The sequence below is a fragment of the Zootoca vivipara genome, chromosome 15 (genome assembly GCF_963506605.1).
Source record: "Zootoca vivipara chromosome 15, rZooViv1.1, whole genome shotgun sequence".
Lineage (NCBI taxonomy): Eukaryota > Metazoa > Chordata > Lepidosauria > Squamata > Lacertidae > Zootoca > Zootoca vivipara.
The window spans coordinates 18,329,346-18,348,633 of NC_083290.1; the positions used below are offsets into that span (position 1 = coordinate 18,329,346).

At 45.6% G+C, this 19,288-nt stretch overlaps 1 protein-coding gene across 3 annotated transcripts in view; it reads left to right on the forward strand.

Annotated features, from left to right (window-relative positions):
• Positions 1 to 3,647: 3,647 nt before the first annotated feature.
• Positions 3,648 to 19,288, forward strand: part of PRDM10 (PR/SET domain 10) — an 88,183-nt gene continuing 72,542 nt past the window's right edge. For 2 of the 3 annotated variants that reach the window (XM_060268527.1, XM_035139138.2), the window contains exon 1: positions 3,648 to 3,907. The gene's annotated coding sequence lies outside the window, so the exon portion shown is untranslated. The remainder of the gene's footprint in view (positions 3,908 to 19,288) is intronic. The other variant, XM_035139142.2, reaches the window with a different exon arrangement.

Sequence of the window (19,288 nt, forward strand, 5' to 3'; positions counted from 1 at the left end):
ACAGGTCTGATCAAAACTCATGGTCTTAATGGAAACCAGTTTTGGAGTCAGTATGCCAGTGAACACCAGTCACTTGGGCGGCAACAGGAGGAAAAGGCAACTGCCTTAAGTCCAGCTTCCTCAAAACATCTAGTCAGTCACTGCAGAAAAACAGAATGCTGGGCTAGATGGAACTCGGGTCTGATTTAGTTTGTTCCCTGTTGTCTATAAGATGATCAAATAGAAAGTCATTTGCTTAAGACACCAGAAAGCCTTGGCTAGTCAAGGGTAGACAATATTGGGCTAAACAGACAAGCGTTTCATCTGGTGTGCATGTGACCTTAAAGTGGCCCAACTCCACTTTGGTTGTAACAGAGATGCAGTGTGCTTAACTGAACCCAGAGGGCAAGTGTAGCAAGCGAGATGGTTCTGGCAGAGTTAAATGTGTTTATTGTTTCAAATGTTAAGAAACAAGACTTGAACCTCACCAAAGGAAAATGACAAACCAATGATGGATTATACAATTTTAATGCTCAAACTCCAGAACTTCCTTCATACAAATAGCCATTATGTACATGAATAGTTCCAGTAAAGTTAAATTTTTCATTGTGCAATTATTCATTTAAGGACCTGCAGGATCCGACATACCATTTCTTTCAGGAAATATTTACCCCACCCACCCACTCCACTCCACTTACAAATTCAAGGCCAGGATTCTGCTAGAACTCATGGTGGGGTTTCATTATATACAATTCCCAGTACAGAAAAAGAAGCCATTTTTAATACCGGTATCAATCCGTATCCTTGCCAAGGTGTTTGCTTTCTGCTTAGTGCCCTCTAATTGATAAAAGCCTGAGAGCAGATGGTAGACCCAAGAAATCACTGTCACACATATCATCTGATACCACGACAGAAATATGTTATTAAATGCTGGTAAATTCAGCTTACATTTTGCAAGCATAGATGGATGTTCCTGGCTGCTGTCAGAAATACAACGGTTCCCAGTGCAAACAGGAGAGGGATAATGGAACTCCCAACAGCCCAAATTCCTCTCCACATGTGACTTCATTTCTTCTGCATTGGAACACTGACTTTTATGTTAGCAGGAAGAAGCTGACTGAGTGGATGTGGGGAATGGTTTATGCTTCTTTGGGGGAGAAATACTGTATATGGTACAGGTTGTCATGGATGAGGTGATGCAGCCGCTTCTTAAGAAGCCCTTCCCAGATCCAGAGTGTGACATATACCACCCTTTTTACAAATATTCCCGTCAGGTGCAATGCTCAAGAGGGTGGTGGTTGTCCAACTTGAGATGTGCATGGAAGAAACATTACCTTGATCCATTTCAACTGGGCTTCAGCAGAAATGCCAAAGCTGGAAGATTTTTAGCAGGACCAACCGAGAATGCTGACACAGTGGAAGGGTGGGTGTGTCTTCTGTTTGGGAATTGGGAGTGGGCAACCTCTTTGTGATAGGATTGCAATCGCCTTGAAGAGGATGTGCGCAGCTTGGTAGTAATCCTGAATCCAGTACATATTGTCATTAGAAGTTCAAGTGGCTAGGAGTACTTACCTCCAGCTCTAGCTGGTTCACTAGCTACTTCTGGACCAGAATAGCCCAGCCACAGTAATCCATGCCCTGTCAACCACCCGGTTTACTCTAAGGCACATTATATGGAGCTACCTTTGAAGATGGTCTGGACCAAGGGGAACCAGTTATGCCAGATTGATTAACGCAACCCTCAAGCTTTTCAGCACGGTGACAGCAACATCTGTGACAGCCTAGGTAACTCATAGCTGTATTTGCTAAACCAGAGATAACTGTTCACACGAATGTGGTGGCCTGGGGTGTTGCTTTCCTGAATTCTGATTATACCATTTGCAGCAGAGAAGGATGGGCAAAGAAGTATCCTCTGCTCCTAGTTCTGAGCAAAACCAGAGACGTGCAAGATGCTGTTTTAGAGCATGCATGTGCGCGCACACACACACAGCACTGTTCTCCTCACAACTAGAGTCCCAAGATTCACAGCAACATTTAAAGGCCTGCTCTTCAATTGTTACTTGCAAAGGAAGAAATTTCCTTTTTTAAAGCGCTAGTTGCAGGTTCTCTTTGGAATTGCCAATGTGGCACCTTTGATATATTGGACATGCTGGCTGGGGCCGGTGGGAGTTGTAGTCCTAGGCTATGTGCCTCTGACAAGCATACTGAGTACGGGAGCTCATTCAGTTACTTAGAACTTTAGTCAGTGTGCAGGACTAGTGCACTGCCGACAGGTATAGGTGCTAAATATCACAAGAGGAGGGGGATGAGACTACGCCCTGTTATTAGGGTAGCCACTTAGGCATTACCCAAAAAAGGCACAACCAAAAGAGGAAATTGATCTACATGAGCTAAAACATGCAAATTTTGAAATGTAATTTAAATAGGACTGCATCTCTGTGTGGAACAAGACTCTGAACAAGTGACCTGTGTATTTATTTGCTCAGTCTGCTGCCCATGTGATATTTATTGATGTGCACCTTCAGGGCCCCTGCTGCTCTCCCTTCTTAAGGTTTTATAGGTTTGCATAGGACTTGGGTATGAGAGGCTTTCAAATAGAAGACGTAAGGACCCTACCTGCCCGTGGACTGTCTTGCCAGAGTGGTGCATGCTCTAGTTATCTCCCGCTTGGACTACTGCAATGCGCTCTATGTGGGGCTACCTTTGAAGGTGACCCGGAAACAACAACTAATCCAGAATACGGCAGCTAGACTGGTGACTGGGAGCGGCCGCCAAGACCATATAACACCGGTCCTGAAAGATCTACATTGGCTCCCAGTACGTTTCCGAGCACAATTCAAAGTATTGGTGCTGACCTTTAAAGCCCTAAACGGCCTGGCAGTTCCCTCACTGTGAGAAGCAAAGCTACAGGGAACCAGGCAGAGGGCCTTCTCAGTAGTGGCACCCATCAGAGGTCAAAGAGATAAACAACTACCTGACATTTAGAAAACATCTGAAGGCAGCCCTGTTTAGGCAAGTTTTTAATCTGTGACACTTTAATTGTATTTTAATTTTTGTTGGAAGCCGCCCAGAGTGGCTGGGGAAACTCAGCCGGATGGGCGGGGTACAAATAATAAATAATTATAATTATAGCAACAGCCTGCTGGATCAGGCCTATGGCCCATCTAGACCAGCATCTTGTTTTCACAGTGGCCAATGAGATGCCTCCGTAAAACCCTGCCATCATGGCTAGTAGCCGCAGATAGCCCTCTCCTCCCTTAATGCGCCTAATCCTCTTTTAATATCATCTAGGTTAGATCCCAATGGGAATACAGTAATCATTCGGGAAGCAATGCGGCTTTTCTTATTCCTCACCAGCAGGTGTCGCTTCCCACTCCCTGCATGCAGCCATAACCCTTTTGTCGCCACCCCACCTGTAGGGGGCACTGCTAAACGCGCCCCGGTCGCTCCCTTTTTCCTACAGGGGGCGCTGGCCCGTGTCACGTTTACCGCCGCTAGAAACGCTCGAATTAAGACGACGTTCGCGATTGGTGGGCGGCCCCCTTGCAACGATGCGGCAGGATGAGAGCTTTGCCGTGATTGGCAGACCGAGGTCCCCGAGTTGTGCTGGCCCAAAGGCATATAGAGAGTGGGGTCTCTCTCCCCACAGATTTGAAGCCTCCCTCCCTGAAGTTTCCGTTTTATTATGTAGCATAGTCATCCCGGAGATGTTTTCGGCGTCATCCCTTAAAATAAGCGTGGCGGCGTACCAATCAGCTCTCGGCCCCGGCTGCGGTTGCTAGGCAGATTATGGTAATAAGTCTGGGCAACCTCTCCCCCCCTCCCGCTCTGCAGCTACCATTGTGAGGTGAGGACAGGTGGGCGGGTTTGGTTTGCGGCGGGCCCTGGGAGACGGTCCGGACACGACACCGCCACTGAACCCCCTCAGGTAATGCGATGGGACGGCCCGAGTAGGGAACGCGTGCCGGGGCTCCCGCAGGGCTCCGGCAAGGGTTTTGGGGGTTGTTGTTTTAGTCGCACCCAAGATGGCGCCGGGACCGGGACAAACCGTTCGCTCCCGCGGGTGGGGGATAAGGGCTAGGGCGCTGCCATTCCCCCCTCCCTGCCGGAGAGGTACAGTCCGCTCCCCCCTCCCCGCCCTGATCGGGATACCCCATCCGCCCCGGACGTGGGGAGAAAGGGCTGCCCCCGTCTGCGCCTCTCCCCCCTCCCCGCTTGGTATAGTCCGGGCCCCAGCACCTCACTGGAGCAGGGGGGGTGTCGAAGCCATCTTAATACCCCCTTCCCTCCCCAACACTTCCACCCACCCTACCCGAGGCAGCTCTTTCCCCCTCCCCCGCGGTTGGATTATTCTTCTCGGCGGCTTGTGCAACACGTTCCCCACTTTAACAGCTTCGCACGGTGCAGGCTCGATCTCCTTTCTATCTCTCTCCCCTCCTATCGCCCAGAGTGGTTGGGACGGCTGTGGGTGGCCGTTGGGCGCGAGCGGATGGGCCTTACTGACGCCCTCGGCTGGGGGCAGGCGAGGGGGGGTAGCCGGAGGCGCCCGAGGCGCGGAACTGATTCTTCCCTTTGATTGGCTGGAGACTTTTGCGCGCCTCTCGCGCCTCAGGCTGCGCGGGGCAGGGGGGGGATGCACGAGGGGCAAAAACGCCTCTCGTTCAGTGTCCTCTTCCCGCTTTTTTTTGCCACTCGTTGACTGTTGATGTATGGTAAAAAAAATGCCCCTCACGTATAATACTGGTTGAATGACGACGTCCATTTCGTTTCTATTTGACAGCAGGGGTGGTGTTGGTGTTAAAAAGTGGTCAGCTATATGGCTGGCAAAGGTACCCATTTTACCGCAGTTCTAAGCAACAGTTTGAGGCTGGGTTGTGGTAAAGTTTCCCTGCTACCTGTGTGGTTGGTAAATCTGCCCATTAAAACATTTTTTTGCTGTCCAATAGGGTTGAAAGTGATGGCTGTTTTACCACACATCTCTTTACACACATTGGCTGTGGTCATGCTATCTGAAAGGATTGATACAAATCCCATTTTAATGTACCATTGCTTTCACATGCTGGCCATTGGCACATGGTAAAAGCTTACCTTTCCATTGTGAATTTGAATGAGACAACCGTTTTACCACACATTTCCACTGCACGTGGGCAGTTGGTGTGTGGCAACAAATTTCCTTCCCATTTGTTAAGGATGAATTGGACATCTGACTTGCTCCCATTCTTTTGTTTATTTTAAAGTGTTTACACAATACAAGTCTCTGAGGGTAGCTCACCCAAGTGATCAGGAATATGCCATGTTTGTTGGTCCATAGTATAAATAAGCTGTTCTTCAACAACTCCTTGGGCTTTCATCTGATGTGGCAGTTGGTATGTGTTTTAAAAGGGTGGGGCAGATGACCAAACCTTTGAATCTCATAAAGGCAGCTGATATTTGGGGAAAATTTCCTTACCATTCAGTAAGGGTTAATGCAGGTGGTCAAATTCTCCTCAGTATTTTATTACACTTTACCCCACATTGCCTATTATGCTCCCACCAAAACCGAGTAGGGCTGAGTACTGTACATATCTGGATCTCACTCCACCTGTGATGAAAGCCATCTTACCTTGATGGTAGTTGGCAGGCAACATAGTAATCCTCTATTTGACACAGGAAGCAGGGAGTATAAAACAAAAGATTGGCACACAGAGGTTAGTTATTCTCTCTGTGTGTATAAATATAACCTGTTGATAATGAACAGGTTGATTTTTGACCAGATGATGTCAGCTTCTGTGATGTATGGTTGCTACAGCAACTGTGCTACCCCATGGCAACCACCTGACAACTTCCACAGCAGAAACGGGGGCATTCAAGTCAATGGCAGTATGGAATTGCTAACGAGCTATTTTGTTCAAATATTCCAATACTGTAATTCATTATCAGCTTGTTAGTACTTGCAGTTAGGGTTGCCAGACTCAATAGAGGACAGGTCTTCTGTGTCTTTAATTGCCCTCTCTTTTGAGTCTGGAAACCTTAAAGAGAAACCAGCAGACCCTTTGTTTAATTTCTAAGCAAAGGGTCTGCTGGTTTCTCTTTAAGGTTTCCAGACTCAAAAGAGAGCAGGGCAATTAAAGGCACAGAAGTCCTGTCCTCTTATTGAGTCTGGCAACTGCAGTCCCTGTAGTATTGACATAAATTGGGTGTGTCACCACCCACAAAGGATACAAGTCATCTTGGGAGGGGGGGCAGGTGGTCCTTAAAAGCTGCAGCAGGGTGGCATGAGTTGTGGCTCTTCCATGGAACCGTGTGATTCAGTTGCACAATGCTATTTGGGGAGTCGGGGAAGAGCTTATGATAAAAAGGCAGAGCTAATATGGCAGGTACAACAGGCCAGTTTTTTAAAAAACATAAACCATGTGTGGAGTGCAAGATGCAATTTCACCAAAGGGGTCCATTCTCAATGTCATTGTGATTGACACTGAATTGGCTGGTGCCAAAGAACTGTACAGTGGTGAGTTGTAGCTTCATCCATAGATCATCATAGCCAATGATTGCTTTCTGTTCATTACCTGAAGCCCAGGTTATGCGTCACTGGAGTGACTTTGGTCACATGATTTTCCAGTTTGTCTTGGGCTGTAGCCATACTTGGTATGTTTTTACCATAAGTTCCTCCACCACCCCTGATTTGTTCATGTTCTACCCCTGCCATTGCCCCAGTGGGCTTATCTTTCTCATTCCAGTTTCCTTTATCTTAAAGTGATAGGATGCTTTCTAAACACCTGGATATTAAAGAATTTTATAAGTGCATTCAGAAAGTGAGTGATGACCTATGCCATCTATCTATGTTAAGTACCCCATTATGTTCTTAGTTCCAAGTCTCTTTAATGGAAAGAGAAATTACGTTGATTTCAGCATCTCAGTTTCAATCACTAGCTGCCACCACGTATTAACCTGCATATAGTGAATATACTCAGAATTGTTCTGTGTCATTTTACTTTTTGGATATTTTTGATCATTTTGTGAAAATAAAGCCATTATTGGATCTGCCGTATTTTGGGATAGGTTGAATGCTTTTCATAGAATTGTCTTGAGAGGGGGAAAGTGAACCAGAAATTACCACAATTGAAATGTATAGATAGGACATTTCCTCCCAGTGCTGAATGCGGAAGATGCATCACGATTAATACTGTATATTCCTGCGTATAAGACTACTTTTTAACCGAGGAAAATCTTCTCAAAAGTTGGGGGTCGTTTTATACGCCGGATCGTGTTTCTTATACTGCAAGTATATCCCAAACTCTATATTTTAACTGGAAAAGTTGGGGGTCATCTTATACTGTACAAAAAAGTACATGTTCACTACAGTCAGTTTATTTTAGTTACAAAAAAACAGTATCTGTTTGCTACAAATGGCAGTGATGAAAGTTCTTGCTCATTCTAATCCCCTCTTATGTAGAATTACATGAATTTGTACTAATACACTGCAAGAAGCAAGACTCTTGTGTACTAAATTATGCATCAATGTAACAGAAATTGAGTCAAGCAAACCCATGTGTCACAACTAGAGCAGTGTTTCCCAACCTGGGGCTATATGGTACCTGGGGACCCCCAGAATATTCCGGGTGTGTGTGTGAAAATCATGTAAATGGGGGGGCCACAGCACAAGGCTCGGGGGCCACAGAGGGAAGTGATGGGGGGAATCATTTTTTAAATTAAAAGATATCCTGACTGACTGGTTATCTGCTTGGCCAATCACAAGTGGGTAAGGGGGTGGCCCACCAGGGCCTAGCGCTCCTTTTTGCCACATGCATTTTATTTGAGCACTCCTGGTTTGTTTCCTGAGAGAGTGGGTGATTGCTGAGACTCCCATTTTGACCAGTAGAGTACATGATCCAGAAAGTGTGATCAAGTAAGTGTGGTGGTGGTGTGGCAAGGGGTAGGGCTGGGCGAGCCAGAGCTGCTTGTTGCTGCCGTGAGTGCTGGGTCTGGTGGCAGCCTGGGCCTAACTCACTAGGCGCTGCAATCCACCCCAGTGCCGAGTGGATCAGGTCCCTTGGATGTTGCCAGGGGGCACAGGGCCTGTTGGTAGTGTCAGCTCGGCTCTGCAAGGCGCGGGGTGAAATCCACCCCAGCGTCTAGCTGAGTGGGGTTGTTGGGTGCTGCTGACTTGCATCTAGTAACTATTCAGAAGAAAGCCACACTGAGTTCTGTGGGTCTTACTCCTAGGTAAGGGTGTGTGGGACATAGTGTTTTATCTAGGCAGCCAGGGCTCCGCTGGATGACAGGGTCTTTTAGTACCAGGTCAGTGAGGACCACTTGCTTTTTAAAATTCTCCCATATATGCAGAACTCCCTGTGAGCCTTTTGGAATGTATCTGTGTGAAATAAATGGGGTAAATTAAATGGTGTTTACTTTTTATAATACATGGAAGATAGATCTCCCCTGGGAGGTTCTGGACTCTCCTTCCTTGGAGGTTTCTAAGCAAAGGTTGGATGGCCATCCGTCATGGATGCTTTAGCTTTAGTGTTGGTGCTGACCTTTAAAGCCTTAAATGGCCTCGGCCCAGTGTCTCCACCCCCATCGTTCAGCCCGGACACAGATCCAGCGTCGAGGGCCTTCTGGCAGTTCCCTCATTGTGAGAAGTGAGGTTACAGGGAACCAGACAGAGGGCCTTCTCGGTAGTGGGGCCCGCCTGGTGGAACGTCCTCCCATCAAATGTCAAGGAAATAAGCAGCTATCCTATTTTTAAAAGACATCTGAAGGCAGCCCTGTTTAGGAAAGTTTTTAATATTTAATGCTGTATTGGTTTTAACACTCGATTGGGAGCCGCCCAGAGTGGCTGGGGAAACTCAGCTAGATGTGTGGGGTATAAATAATAAATTATTATTATTATTATTATTATTATTATTATTATTATTATTACTACTACTACTACATTGCAGGGGGGTGCACTAGAAATATGACCCTTCCAGCTCTATGATTCTATGTTTTTCTGCTTCAACAATATTTCATTATGTTCCTATCATTTTATGTAATTGTATTTTGTATAAATGATAAAAATTATGAATAAAATATGTTCTGTTTACAAAAAAAACCATTTAAATAGTTTCCTTTCTACTGGTATGACGGAGTGGAGGGGGGCACAGGAAGGAAACAAGGTCGGAAGGGGGCCAAGGTCGGAAAAAGGTTGGGAAACCCTGATCTAGAAGAGTATATTGTTATGAGTGGGGGTGGGTGGAGTGGAAGTAGGCTGTATGTGAAAACCTTCTAACCCTTGGATCCAGCAAGCGTTAAAATATAAGACAGACTAGCTTCCTGTGTTGTAGTGATAGGCTGGGTGATGGGACATTTAGGGAAACAAAGGAAGGGGGCTCTGTTTGAGAAGGTAAATGGGTGGGAGACATCCCACAACTCATAGATAGAAGGACAAAGCCTGAGTTTAGAGTTGAGTTGCAGTGATGTGATGTAGAAGTAAAGTAGCAAGCTAGAGAGAGTCAGAGCAACATTTGAGAGCAATGTTTGATTTCGGTTTTAATCCAAGACTGCAACTGTGGGAGAAACAAGACCCTTTTGGGGTGTTAACCCCTCCATCACAGGCACAGGTTGTACTGTATATATTTGTAAATAAACCATGTCATAAAGACACCCCACGGGCTCCGCTGTGCCTCACTCCTAAAGGAAATACGAACGCCTGTTAAGCACCTGGAACCCCTGGAATCTCACGCTGTGCAGAGATTCTGGTGGTGTGCAACAATAAACAAATTAAGCAAACATGCAAATGGCTACGAATACTGGATAATTTATTTTGCTATCAAGATTCTAGATTTTTCAAGAATTTGGAATAGTGATTAGTACTATAGGAAGTATAATGGGGGAATGCAATAGGAGAGCTGTAGGAACAGAAGTCAATGTATTTCGTGCTAAATGAGAAACAGCTATACAGTATTTGAGGCACTGAGTACAGTATCTCTGTTCAGGAGCGATTTGGCACCTCTGGCTGAAAGACTTCAGCAGAACAGGGAGAGACATCTACCTAAAACCCCTAAAGAATTACATCCAGTCTAGGACTACATAGATCTTTGGTCTAGTTGGAAATAAGGCAGCTGATGCCACCCCCCACCCCCATTATGGGCTGTTTTCAGGCTAATATGTACTCATTGAGCATACACAGTTTTAAAAAAAGTTATATATAAGCAAACAGAACAGTACTTATTGCAGGCATCCCCAAACTTTGGCCCTCCAGATGTTTTCAACTATAATTCCCATCTTCCCCAACCACTAGTCCTGTTAGCTAGTGATCATGGGAGTTGTAGGCCAAAACATCTGGAGGGCCGCAGTTTGGGGATGCCTGACTTATTGTCAAGACAGTGACAATAACATAGCAGAGACTTGGGCCCCCAAATTTTAGCTTAACCTGAGGCCTTCTTTTCCTTCAATAGTTTATTTCTGGATAGAATCTAAGAATGGTCAGGGGCTTTTATGTTGCTGGTATTACTTACACACACACACACACACACACACACACACACACACACACACATCATTTTTTTTTGCTATTGTGCTGTTGCTATGTAGTTTTACCCTGAGGTGGGCTGCAGTACTATACACACATGCTTCAAAACTCATACCTGGTTACAAACATACTGAATTCAGTGGGGATAACCTCTGAGGTGACACCTGTAGATTGCATTGTTAAGCACTGATTTGCTATAGTAGCACGTTTGAAAGCTGAGAATGACTAGGGCAAAAATACAGTATACAGTTTGTCATTTACATAATGCAGGTGGGTGGTGACATGTCTGTATTTCCCCAGATATATGCTTTATATTAAATTGTGTAAACCTGCTGGTTGTTGTTTGGATCCATGCAAAATAAACCCATTATGATTTCCTTCACATTAACTTACCCGGTAGTAGTCAAGCACATTTCTAATGTGTTTCTGGCTACCTGCAGTCATTGCCAGCTGTGCAAACCAAATTGTAACGAACTTGCAAAGGCAGCTGCAGTGCAAGGCACTTTTAAGACCAGGGATTTATTTATTTTTATCTGTGGAGAATGTTAATAGACCTGCTTACCAATTTTGTGTGCTGAATAAGTAATAAAAGAAGAAAGAAGTTGTTGGAGAGTAAATTAAAAATGTGGCTTTCTGTACTAAATAGTTACCTTTCTTCTTTGGCAAATCCTGTGCAAATGAGATAGTTTAGCAGATGTAATTATTTTGGAATCATTGAGTGTGTCTGCTTCTTGCAGGGAAATTGTTCCCATCATTGCCTGTTCTAGATGTTCAAATGACATGAGCTGAATCTCTTGCAATCATGAAATTGTGTGAAAGTAATGAGGGGATTGGAGAGGTGGGAAAAAGTGACTAGCAATTTGCTTTTCAATGGAACTGAGCAGAGCAGGAGTATGAATGTCCTAATCATGCATTGCATTATTGGATTTGAAGGCTTTTATTGTATAATATATTGTTATATAACTCTAGCAGCAGTCCTAAAGTTTGCTGGGATAGAAAAATGGGCTTCCCTCTCCATTCATTGATTTTAAGGGAAGCTCAACAGAAGTTGGTACCTTTTCCTTGTAATCTTGAAGTGAATTAGAGAAAACAAGTGAGACCTACAACAATAAAAGAAATTTTGTGGTACAGTCTGTGAAAATCTTATTCATTTGGTCCAGTGTAATGGTAATGCAATGATAACACCAGTGTGGTGTTAGCTAGCCTATCATTCATTCATTCTAAATACTTCATTCCATCTCACCAAAGATACTTAACTTATCCTCAGTCATGTCCATAGCTATCCCTGCCAAGTTTTCCCTTTTCTTGCGAAGAAGCCTATTCAGCATTAGGGAATTTCCCTTAAAAAAAGGGAGAACTTGGCAGCTATGGTCATGTCTGTACTATTTGCGTGTTCAGACCTTTAAACCTCCCCCTTAAATAAATTCACACAAGACTCATAATTTTGGTTTGGTTTTTGGCAGAATTTAGGCCACAACTTTATTGATTACAGCAAGTGAGTGGTTGCATAGGCTCTGATTTGACTAGCTCCCTGGCATGCAGGTAGCGCTGACCCAGGGTTCCAGCATAGGTCAGCCAAGGGTGAATACCCGGATAGATGGAAAGCCAGGGACATGCTATGTCCACTACCCAGATGTCCCCCTGGACTCAGGCATGGGCCCAGCCCCTCACAGGGTTGACCAAACCATTGTGTCCCTGGATTCCTTTAACGGAATACCCTTCAAATAGGGATGGCGAGAGCATTCCCCCATCCCTATCACTTGAACCAGTGCCTATCCACAACCTTACAAGTTGTGATGATTTGCTACGCAGCAGGTGAAACCAAAATGGCACCAGCCAATCAGCCAAGTGGGGGAAATTCCTGCCATGCCCCTGTCCCAACGACAGACGGCACACGACGGCATAGCAAGGTCAAGTGCACAAGCCCTAAAAATAGGGAGCGGTGGATGGGTGTTCCAATGCACACACCAAAAGAGGAAGCTCTGGGTCACGTGAATGGGCATATATAGGTCCCTTGATCCGTTTAGCTCACTTCCCATTGGCCTGATTGAACCCAGCATCAAGGGACCTACCAAAAGGGTGTTGTGGCTGTCCAATCCTTCCCACCCACAACACAAGGGTTTGGTTGCCAGGTCTCACCGCAACACGTGCCTTCTTTAAGAGAGGACACGATTTGGGGATGATTTCCACCCGCACTTAGATTTTCATTCTTAAATATTTTCTTCTTCTTCTGCAAACTTTGGCCTTCCCCTGGGCACACTGATACATTCCTCTCTCTTTCTCTCCAGGAGCCCCATTTTGACTACATAGAAGTCATAGCACCTGAGTTTGCTATTAGTGTAGTTGCTTTTCTCCCCTCCTGTAGAATAATAATTTAGGCACTTTTATAATACTGATATGAGCAATATGTTTCAACATCATAGTAGTGCTCTGCATCTATAATTGCCAGGTCCCTAGCATTCCATCCCAACAGAATGCAAGTGGGACTATGCAGATCTGATCTGATTGGTATGGAATACCTTTTAGGACACCAGACCATCCCCTGATGATGCACACTTTATTTATGACATATAAATTAATAGCTGCTTGGCAAGGGGGTTGGACTGGATGGCCCTTGTGGTCTCTTCCAACTCTATGATTCTATGAATTGTTCTTACTTAGGCATAAAAGCAAAGTGCTGCATTTGGGGGACAATAGCAATGGGTCTGAAACCTGCCCACCACACCTGATACTGAATGGCCTGGACACTTAAGCAGGGAAGTTGCCTGGGAAGTTTCAGTGCAAAATGGTACACAGTTCACATATTGCTCCTTCAGATCTATACACTATAAATATATACACTATATATTGCTCTTTGCAAATATGTACACTATGAACTATCCTGTGGCAGCACCAGAAAAAAAAATCGGGAGGCACAGAAGGGGCAAAGTATATTTCTAGATGCACAAGTTGTGTCCCACATGTTAAGATCTCTGAAAGAAAAGAATATATCAATAATGAGTCCGGCAATGGGTGGGCAGGGTGTGTGTGAGCTTCTGGTTTGGGGAAGTGTTTACCCCCCTCTGGTGCCACCAACAACTCTATCTGTACCTTACCTGGCATAATTTTGCTAGTAACTGTTAGTATTTGAGAGGTGGGATGGAGAAAGAATTTTGCTAATGGTTAAAAGAAGAAGAAGAAGTAAGAAATCTGTGTTGTCACATAGTTCAAAAATAATCTCTGCATGACAAAGGAGGGGTTTGTCCCACTAATCTGCTAAACACATATGGATAACAATTGGCTTAACTACCTGAAGCCATTTCCTGCTATAGCCAGCCTCACCTGTTTCAATCTTGTGTCCAAATTCTCTTTTTGCCCCACTAATGATATATAATTTCTGTGGTCGTAAATGCCTGATTTCAGCCAGCCAGCCAAAAAACCACTACCGCCAGTTTCTTGAAATACTGTAATAGGTGTGCTTGATGAATGACAATGCAGAAAGGAGACAGCAGTCATGACCCAGTAGTCAATGAGGCTATAAACCTATAGCACTTTGCTGCCATATCCTTGTCAAAGGCTCTCAGGAAGTGCACTGACTTCCCCTCCTGTACATACTGTGATAATTAAGCTAAGTGTGGGATGTAGCTTTTTGCAGGCGTTCGTGGTGCTGCTTCTAAGCACAATGAACCACTTTGATCTGAAAGTCTGCACAATGACCTGGAGCATAATTCTATACAAAACTTGCCTCGCGCGGTAATCTTGCAGTCTTTGCATATGGCTTGTGGTAAAAGAGCATTCAGGGCTTGGCAGCAGCAACATAAAACAAATAGCAATTGCTGAAGTTGCTTCAGGGAGCTCCAACCTGGGTGTCTGCTCCTCTGTATCCCAGGGCTAAATCAAGTACAGTGGTACCTCTACTTACAAATTTAATGCATTCCGAACACACATTTGTAAGTAGAAAAAAATTGTAAGTCAAATCCCATAGGAATGCATTGGGAGAAAAAATTCGTAAGTCGAAGCAACCCTATCTAAAAATTCATAAGTAGAAAAAATCCTATCTAAACCGCATCCAAGATGGCGGACGGAGCTCCATTCGTAAGTAGAAACATTCGTAAGTAGAGGTACCACTGTAAATCCTTCACTGTGCTGATATTGTGAACAGGCTTTGACATAAAACAGTGGCTTTATGACATTGGGCAGAAGACTGATGATCTGCATTGTAAAGTATTTTTCCAAACGTATCTGCATGCACCAAATGTACCAACATGATAATAATAATAATAATTTATTATTTATACCCCGCCCATCTGGCTGGGTTTCCCCAGCCACTCTGGGCGGCTTCCAACAGAAAAATAAAACACAGTGATCTATTAAACATTAAAAGCCTCCCTAAACAGGGCTGCCTTCAGATGTCTTCTAAAAGTCTGGTAGTTGTTTTTCTCTTTGACATCTGATGGGAGGGCGTTCCACAGGGCGGGCGCCACTACCGAGAAGGCCCTCTGTCTAGTTCCCTGCAACTTGGCTTCTCGCAATGAGGGAACCGCCAGAAGGCCCTCGGTGCTGGACCTCAGTGTCCGGGCAGAACGATGGAGGTGGAGACGCTCCTTCAGGTATACTGGACCGAGGCCATATGATTTTCATATATGGTGATATGCAGAAGTGCACATTGCTTTCCCTCATACAGATAGCCCATGCCTTTAACATTCCATATGCTTTCTTGTGGATCACTGCCTTGTCGTGGCGAAGGGGCTTGAATAACTCAGAGAAGCTATGAGCTATGCCGTGCAGGGCTATCCAAGATGGACAGGTCATAGTGGAGAGTTTTGACTAAATGTGATCTACCTGGAGCAGGAACTGGCAAGCCACTCCAGTATCCCTGCCAAGAAAACTCCATGGACAAAGACAACAGGCATATAAAAGTTATGACGCTGGAAGATGAGCCTCTCAGGTCAGAAGGCGTCCAACATGCTACTGAGGAAGAGCGGAGGACAAGTACAAGTAGATTCAGAGCTGATGAAGCAGCTGGGCCAAAGCCGAAAGATTGCTCAGTTGCGGATATGCCTGGGAGTGAAAGGAAAGTCCAATGCTGTAAAACAAATATTGCATAGGAACCTGGAATGTAAGAACCATGAACCTTGGTAAGCTGGATGTGGCCAAAAATGAGATGGAAAGAATAAATATTGACATCCTGGGCATCAGTGAACTAAAATGGATGGGAATGGGAGAGTTCAGTTCGGATGACCATCATATCTACTACTGTGGGCAATAATCCCGTAAAAGAAATGGAGTGGCCCTTGTAGTCAACAAAAGAGTGGCGAAAGCTGTACTGGGATGCAGTCTCAAAAATGATAGAATGATCTTGATACGAATCCAAGGCAGACCTTTTAACATCACAGTAATCCAAGTTTATGCACCAACTACCGGTGCTGAAGAAAGTGAAATTGACCAGAAAGATACAGAGGTCTTGTACACCCCAGGTAGTGTGGTTGCTGATCTTGAGCCAGACACCCTGGAAAGTGAAGTCAAATGGGCCTTAGAAAGCACTGCTAATAACAAGGACAGTGGAAGTGATGATATTCCAACTGAACTATTTAAAATTTTAAAAGATGATGCTGTTAAGGTGCTACACCCAATGTGCCAGCAAGTTTGGAAAACTCAGCAATGGCCAGAGGATTGGAGAAGATCAGTCTACATCCCAATTCCAAAGAAGGGCAGTGCCAAAGAATGCTCCAACTACCGCACAATTGTGCTCATTTCACACGCTAGCAAGGTTATGCTTAAAATTCTACAAGGCAGGCTTAAGCAGTATGTGGACTGAGAACTCCCAGAAGTGCAAGCTGCATTTCGAAGGGGCAGAGGAACCAGAGACCAAATTGCAAACATGCGCTGGATTATGGAGACAGCTAGAGAGTTCCAGAAAAACATCTACTTCTGCTTCATTGACTACGCAAAAGCATTTGACTGTGTCGACCACAGCAAACTATGGCAAGCTCTTAGATGAGATCACCTCATCTGTCTCCATTCATAGCTGCCAAGTCTCCCGTATTCCCCGGGAAACCCCCGTTTTTCCAGCTGTTCCCAGCCAAAAAAATGATTTTTTTGTTTTCCCCCGGTTTATTCTGGCGTGGCGGCCATTTTGGAACTGGGCGGAGCATGCTCAGAAGCGACTTTTGATGCTGCTTTGCCCAGTTCCAAAATGGCTGCAGCGTGACTTCTGGTGCGACGGCCATTTTGGAACAGGGCAGAGCAGCATCAAAAGTCGCTTCTGAGCATGCTCCGCCCAGTTCCAAAATGGCGGGAGCGCTACTTCCGGTCTGCTACTTTCGGTCCAGTCCCTTATTTCTCAGGCCGGAACTTGGCAGGTATGTCTCCATTGTCTCTATGTGGGACAAGAAGCTACAGTTAGAACTGGATATGGAATAACTGATTGGTTCAAAATTGGGAAAGGAGTATGACAAGGTTGTATATTGTCTCCCTGCTTATTTAACATATGCAGAATTCATCATGAATGGATGAATCCCAAACTGGAATTAAGATTGCCGGAAGAAATATCAACAGCCTCAGATATGCAGATGACACAACCTTGATGGCAGAAAGTGAGGAGGAATTAAAGAACCTTTTAATGAGGGTGAAAGAGGAGAGCGCAAAATATGGTCTGAAGCTCAACATCAAAAAAACCAAGATCATGGCCACTGGTCCCATCACCTCCTGGCAAATAGAAGGGGAAGAAATGGAGGCAGTGAGAGATTTTACTTTCTTGGGTTCCATGATCACTGCAGATGGTGACAGCAGTCACGAAATTAAAAGATGGCTGCTTCTTGGGAGAAAAGCAATGAGAAACCTAGACAGCATCTTTAAAAGCAGAGACATCACCTTGCCGACAAAGGTCCGTATAGTTAAAGCTATGGTTTTACCAGTAGTGATGTATGGAAGTGAGAGCTGGACCATAAAGAAGGCTGATCGCCGAAGAATTGATGCTTTTGAATTATGGTGCTGGAGGAGACTCTTGAGAGTCCCATGGACTGCAAGAACATCAAACCTATCAATTCTGAAGGAAATCAGCCCTGAGTGCTCACTGGAAGGACAGATCCCGAAGCTGAGGCTCCAATACTTTGGCCACCTCATGAGAAGAGAAGACTCCCTGGAAAAGACCCTGATGTTGGGAAATATTGAGGGCACTAGGAGAAGGGGACAACAGAGGACGAGATGGTTGGACAGTGTTCTTGAAGCTACCAACATGAGTCTGACCAAACTGCAGGAGGCAGTGGAAGACAGGAGTGCCTGGCGTGCTATGGTCCATGGGGTCACGAAGAGTCGGACACAACTAAATGACTAAACAACAAATGCTTTCTTGTTAGTGTTCTTTGCTGAGACTCTCTGTGTCCTGGGAATACCCAATTTAGGGACAGTTTTAGGCCACGTGGTTACATGTCTTGTCTTTTCTATGATTAGTGCAAAGTAAATTATATTTTCTTAGGGAATTGCCTAGGAGAATATTCCAAAAACATTTCCAGACAAATTGTGAAGCAGGTTTTCATATATTACACCTAGCGGTTTTGCCAAGGGCCACCCACTGTGGGATTGGAACAAGGCCTAGAGACAGATGCCTCCACCACGTGGCCCAACTTGGAAGGCGTGATAAGGGATCAGTGCCCAGATTCTTATGATGGTTATGGAATCTTCATGGCCGTTATTGACTGAGACCCCCTAATAGTGTCCTGAGCATTCTGTCTGTGAGCAGAACGAGCTAGCACGCTAGAAAAAAATCCTGCGACAATTTGATCGCCCTCTCTAGCCCTATCTTCCCTTGTTTATTCCTCACCATACCACTGGTCTGCCTCATCATCATTGTGTGGATCCCACTGAAACCGCCCCAACTGCCAACTGCTGGAGTTCTTGGTTGTTGGCCCAGCTTATGAAAGGTTCCTTCTTTTATACTTGTGTGGCATCAGAACAAAGTCATCTACAACCCTATAAAAGTAATTTCCAGGTAGGGAAATTAAGTGGACATATGTATACTGGGGAGTCCATTGGCTATAGCCCCATGAACATGCCCACTGCATGTACTAGCATGCAATATCATACCATACTGCTCCGTACAGAATTGTGAATTATCCCTAAATTGTAATAGAAGACACAGGTTTCTATTAAGGACTAGCTGGCCCTGCCACGCGTTGCTGTGGCCTAGTCTGTGAAATGGGCCCTCAGAGTCCCCCTTCTGACTCCCCTGTAGGTTCTAAATGGGCCCTCAGAGTCCCCCTTCAGATTCCCCTGTAGGCCTTAAATGAGCCCTCAGAGTCCCCCTTCAAACCCCCCCCCTGTAGGCCCCACTGTGGCTTAGTCTGTGAAATGGGCCCTCAGAATCTCCCTTCTGACTACCCTGTAAGCCCCACTGTGGGTCAGTCTGTTAAATGGGCCCTCAGAGGGTTTGCGGATACTCTGGGAGGCCTTCTCCTTGTACGGGCCTGGTGGTTTCTCCCTGGTGGGACCGAGATGGGGGGGGGCGGATTGTGTAGCGGCCTTGTGCCTACGGGGCTTGTCGGTGGGGAGATATCTGCGGATCGCGGCCTGGTGGTTGTTCCCTGCCGGTCGCGAGTTGGGGTGGGCGGATGGGGGGGTGCGATTGTGGCTATGGGGTGGGTTGTTTCGTGTCGGTGGGGAGATCTCCGCCGAGGGCAGGGATCGTGGATTGTGTGACATATGAGTGGAGGGCATGGATTGTGGATCGGGTAGGATGGTGAAGGCCGAGACCTATGGGGGGATATCTGGGGAGTGGGGGGATCTCTGGGGTAGGTACCTCCGTGGCGGGAGGGGGTCCTTGGAGAGCGGGCTACTGTTGGG